Source organism: Prinia subflava, unplaced genomic scaffold (genome assembly GCF_021018805.1).
Source record: "Prinia subflava isolate CZ2003 ecotype Zambia unplaced genomic scaffold, Cam_Psub_1.2 scaffold_68_NEW, whole genome shotgun sequence".
In the NCBI taxonomy this organism is placed as follows: Eukaryota; Metazoa; Chordata; class Aves; order Passeriformes; family Cisticolidae; genus Prinia; species Prinia subflava.
The window spans coordinates 215,075-221,109 of NW_026961075.1; positions in this window are offsets into that span (position 1 = coordinate 215,075).

Here is a 6,035-nt window from a genome sequence, read left to right on the forward strand (position 1 = left end):
TGGAGCTGCTGGAAGAGAGAGGCTTATGGTGGCCTCCCAGGCATGTCTCATGGAGTGATGGTGAGAGCCTCTCATTGGGTCTGGGGGAGCAACTGGATGCACTTGGGTGTGGGGCTTTGCTTGAAGGAGGTGCTGGGGGGCAAACCTTTGTGCTAGACGGGGCAGCAGCCGGTGAGCCAGTGTGGGTTTGTACAGGGGACTTTCACCTTTTGCTTTTCAATTTTATCTTGCTAATCCCTCCCTGCTGCCCCTGAAAAAAATGGGGGTTATGAGGACAAAGGAAGTTTAAATTGAGGGAAGAAACTCCTGTTTTGTTATTGTCTGTGTTTAAATTGGTGAAAAACCCCCTTTGCCTAGGATTTTAATGAATAGTAGTATTTAAATGTGGTTTTTATTAAATATTATGGTTTTTGGTGGTATATAGTGTTTTGCTTTATTTTTTGGTTGTATTTATTAGATGTAATTTAGTTTTTGAGTGAAGATAACTTAATGGATGAGTTTGTTTGTATTTGAGATAGAATTAATTCGAGTAGCTTTTTAAATAGACTTCTGATAAATGTTATTGAGGTTTTGTTTTTATTTATTGTATGTAGGGATTCAGATTGGGTAGGGCTGGCTTGGGTGATGGAGATTTGGGTGTTTTGTTGGATGCAGCTTTTAATATTTAAAAGTTTTTTCTGTTTAGTTTTTTTAAGGTGGTTTTTACTATTTCACTGTGTAGATTTATTTTGTTTGTTGATGGTGTATGATAAGGGATACGGTCTATTTATTTAATGTTGTATTTCTTACTTCAGGTGTTGATCATGTTTTTTTTTTTTAGACTGGGTTTTGTTGTTTGTTTTTTTTTATGGGGTATGATATGTTAAAGGATATGCTTTCTAAGGCTTACCATGGTGTAATGGGATGTAATATGAGGTACAGGGTCTGCTTTCAGTCATTTAGTGGTGTTTATTGTTATTGCGGTGAGTATGTAGTGTTTTGGTTGGTTTGAGGTAGTGTGATGTAGTTAATTTGTTAGGATTTTCTAATACATGTGGTTGGATTATTGTTTCTTTTATTGCAAGGGTTTATTCATTTGGTTTATTTGGTTGCAGTATATGTTTGATAGGTTCAGATAATTTGGGAGATACTGTTCATGGTTAAATTGATCTTTTGGTTTTGTGTGTATATATAGGTGATTTTTTTGTTTGGATGGTTTGAGGCATTATGGGTTTATTGAATTAGGAATAATATTTTTGGTGTTGTTAAGTTTATTTGTGATATTTTTATATTTGCGGCATGATTTGTTTGTTGTTTTGGTGGGTCTTATTTGTTTTATTTTTGCAAACATGGCAGTGATATGGTGGATTTTTTAGGTAGTTTTTTGGGGTAGTGACATTCCTGTTTTGTTGCGGTGTGGATTTTCTACTCTAAGTTTTCAAGCTAGCTTTCTATTTCATTTGTGTGTTATGATTTAAATTATACATACTGTTAGGTGTCAATCCTCTGTGCCCCTGCCTCTATTTCTAGAGCTTTCCCTGCCAGTCTTTTTTAAATCGATATATCATTTGCTGTTTCATATCATCACACTGCTTCTGCTATTCCCATTGGATTTTGTTCTGTACTCCCTGCCCTAAACCCCTCCCTGAGTGCATTTTCATTGGTTGCTTGCTTTGTATTGCCCTGTCTATAAAACGCACGGGAGGACACGTGCCCCCGGTCTTTGGGGTCCAGCTTTTAGTTGTTATGCTTCAGTTATACCTGTAATAAATCTCCTTAGTTTACCCCAAGACCCGTCTCGTCTTCACTTTGTCTCTGCGCGCATAGACTGGCTGAACCAGAGTCCCGGTGGGGAAGTGAGAGCTCCCCGGGGGAAGGTGTCGCACCCCTGAATGTCGCTGCGTGCCCTGGGGTTTAGGAAAACACGCACAGCGACACTGTTTACTAGTTTAGATTTTTTCATGTTGTTAATTAGTTTGGGTTTTTTAGTTATTTTATAGAGTAGTGGTTATTATTTATGAGTTAGTGTAGGTTTTTTTAGTTGTGTTTAGGGTCAGTTGTAGGTCAGTTTTGAGTTCAGCAAGTTGGATTGATTTATATCTTCTGCTAGTTTTTGTGATTTGCTGTGTGGAATTCTCTATGGTTGTTTCCAGTTTTTGTTCTATTTTTATGATGTGATAAGAATTGTTAGTGAAAAGACTCTAGTGTTCTTTGTTTGTATGGTGGAGTTTTTTAGTTTGTGTTCATTTTTTGGTTTTTTTTTGTTAATGGTAATAAAGATTTTTTGGGGGGTTAATTTGTGATTACTTGAAAGATTTTAGGGACATTTAGGCTTTTTTATGTGGGTGTGCTGTATGAAGAGAGTAATTTATTTGTTTTATGTGATGTTGGTGGTGTGGTGGGTAGAGGGCCTTTTTGTAGTAGTTATTTTAAATGTTTGAGGGGTTTTGGCACTTTAGTTACAGTGGGACTTTTAAATTTTATTTTTAGTTAGTTTTTTTAGGTTTTATTACAGTTAACAGTTGTGATTTTTTTTGCTGTGTTAGTAATAGAAGTGGATTTTGATTTTGTATGTAGTGATGGGATTATTGTATATGGCATACTAGTGTTGACTGGGATTTAAATTTCTGTGGTTCTGATGTGTTAGGTTAATATGTTTATGTATTTCAAAACACATGGGATTTTGCTTTTTGTTTGGTTAGAGACAGGCCTTTTTAAGTTTGGGGAGGTTCTGGATGTATATTTGAGTTTTTTTAAAGGAATTGGACGAGGTATTATTTTCATTATATTTAGTAGTTTGATTATGGGTCATCAGAGTTGGCTTTTTTTGGTGCAATTTTTTTTGAGTTTTCTTTTTCAAAGTTCATGTATTTGTGTGGTTAGGGCAGTGGTGTTTCTGGTGTAACTCTAAGCATCCATTGTTGTTTGTGTGTTCCAGCTGCTCTGCTCGTATTACATTGAGACCCCCTTACAGAGCGGCAAACAGCTCTGCTGAGACCGTGCCCTGATGTTTGGTTTTCTTTGTGAGAGCTGACTGAGACACAGCAGCCCGGGGACAGCAGGGAATTCTCCAAGGGCAGGACGGCCTTCCTTTGCACCCGACGCAGATTCTCGTTCCCGGAAGTCCCAGAGATAAGTGGAGGGCTATGAGCCACAGAGGGGATGAAAGCAGGGTGCCGGGTGGGAACTCGCGGAGAGGGGTCTGGAGTCAGCTCTGCAGACCGGGATGGCCCAGATGTGACCCTTTAGGCCACATCGAGGGAAAGTCTCCGTTTTGATCACAGTGCTGAGGTGTGCAGGGCAGAGCAGTCCCAGGCCATGTGGAGTCACTTGTCTGTTGTGCACTCTGTGTCTTTTGGGCGTCTCACATGCAATATCTTCTGCCTTAGCCCTTCGAGGAGCCTCTCGGAAACACCAGGCATCGTTCTTAATACCTCCCTATTCCTCAGCTCGGTGGCTTTGACTTGGGACCTCGCACGCACATCAGAATCACATCTCTCTTCAGAAGCATCCGGTCCCAGGTCTTTTCAGGTCTTGTTCTGAGCTGTACTGACAGCTGTGCACCGCAATGATCCATTGTGGCGGAGTAGGCATTGTAAGAATGCCGAGATAGGTCGAGGTATCTGACCGTAGGTTTCTCGGGCATCCATCTTTGCGGTTCTCGGACGAAGCAGTTCTGCTGGCGTCTTCTTGCTGCCGGGTTCTTTGAGCGTCATCGGCTCTACATCGGTCTTACCTCGGTCATCTCCTTCCGCATTCTCTCGGCCCTCAGGGTCCTTCTTCTTGCCGAGCCTTTTCTCTCGCTGTTGCGTCCTTCTCGTTTGTGGTGTCCTGTGTCACGGGTGTTGGTGTGCGTTTGGCCCTGCGCTGCTCTGCCCTGCTGCGTAGCCTGGGTGTAGGGGTAATAGGGCATGTCCCGGGGACTTGAAGTTTGCAGTGTAGGGTGTAGTGGGAGCGTAGAGGGTATTTTTAGGTGGGCACAAGATGCCTGGAGGTTTTAAGTTATCCTGCAGTGCTCTGACTTTTGTACTGACTTTCAGATGCAGATGGATTAAATCTGTGGCAGAGGGCCCCATCCTGGGTGAGGGTGTTCTCCTCCTCCACTGCCTGAAGAAGAAGGTTGGTTGGTGTTGGTCTTGGCAGGGGAGGTGTGAATGGTGGCTACATTGCAGCATTGTTCTTTGTGTTTATTTTTAGGTACTAAAGCTGGGTATTGGCAGTAAAGGTCAATGAAGCAAGGTGAGCAGTGACTGGTGGATAGAAGCAGTTTTTATTGCTCAGGTCTTAATTTCTGGTGCAGCTCTAAGCATCCACTGTTGTTTTTTTATTTTAGTTGGTTCACTTGCTGGATGTCCCAGCCCTGGATGCCAGAGGCCAGATGGGTGTAAGCTTAAGGTACACTTGTGGCATACCTTAGTTGGACTGGGGAGGTTGCTGTTTCACACTGTTTCAGCATGCATTTTTGCTTGATTTCTTTGCAGGTGCTGCTGCTGCCCTAGGCATGCCAAGGAACGGAGGAGAGCAGGTGAGGGGGCATTTAGGCAGGGTCGCTCCTGGGCAAGGGGTTAAGCATGTACCTTTTCATTTTGCAGGTATCCTCCGGGCAGCCTCTGGAGTCGAATGTAGATCTAAGATGAGCCAGGACAGCAGTGTGGAGGAGACCTGGGGATTATTCTTCTGGAGGGGATCGTCACATTTTCATTTTCATGGTCCTAGGTGCCCTGTGGAGGTGCAGAGCTGATTTTGGATACGGCAGCACCGAAGCGGACACAGAGAATGTCTCGATGTTGACGGTCCTGATGCGTTCTTTTCAATCAAGAATGGATTTTGTCTACTCATCTCCTGAAAGATAAGTGTTGGGGCTGGTGGTCAGGAGCAGAGGAAAAACTTTTTCTGTTCTAGGAGGCAATTTAAAGTTAGCTGAGACGAGAGGGCTGTAGAGGGATGGACCATTTGGAAGTAAAGGGAGAGCATTTCTCCTCAGCCTCGTTGGAGCCTTCCCTGGCCAGGACAGTTCTGACCCCTCTCCGTGTTCTAGCGAGCTTTGTGGTGTCAGCCATCTTCAGGAGTGCACAGGGTTAGGGTGCACCAGGGGATGCCTGGCCCACCCTGGGATCCGTGTCCTAGGAGGAACCCAAGTTGCAGGTTGTAGGGTTCAGCAGGGGCACTTGACAGTGACACACAGAGGCTGAGGGAGGGCTTGAGAGGGAAAGGACTCAAGGGCTAGAGAGCACAGAGTGAAAATAAGGGCTACAAGTTAGAATACAGATATATCAGCCCTCACAGCAGCCCCTCCCAACCCTTGTTGTTCTGAGAGTAGGTGCTGGCAGCAACCCTAATGCAGGACAATGCCAGAACTCGTGAGAAGTGCAGGCAGTAACCCTAAGGCTAGGGTGAGGCAGGAAGTGATAGTGGGGAGCAGCATCCGACAGGGTTGAGTATAACCGGGGGTTTCCCGCCCCAGCCCACCCTGCGATCGTCTGTCTCTCCGCAGCCGGGGATTGCTGCCTGTCCCCGCTCAAGGCGACGGTCGGCTGGGCTTCGTGGCCATTGCCACCGCAAAGAGCTCTTCAGCTCTGTCAGCCTCTGCCCTGACTCAGGGCCACGCTTCGGATAGGAAGGGCAAACTGTGGATGATGTGTCTCGCTTGCGGGACAACTCTTGGGACCCTAACGGTAAAGGCGCGTCCTCGGCTGCAAGCGTAGGGTTCTCGAGAAGTAGGGTTCAGCAGGGGCACTTGATAGTGACACACAGAGCCTGAGGGAGGACTTGAGAGGGAAAGGACTCAAGGGCTAGAGAGCACAGAGTGAAAATAAGGGCTATAGCCAGGGATACAAGTTAGAATACAGATATACCTGCCCTCACAGCATCCCTCCCAACACCCCTGTTTTTCTGAGAGTAGGTGCCGGCAGCAACCCTAATGCAGGACAGTGCCAGAACTCCTGAGAGGTGCAGGCAGTAAGCTGAAGGCTAGGCGAGGCAGAAAGCAGCAGTGGGGTTGTGGATTCCCCTGGGTTTTTTATTAACAGGATATGCCCACCATGGGATCTGTGTCC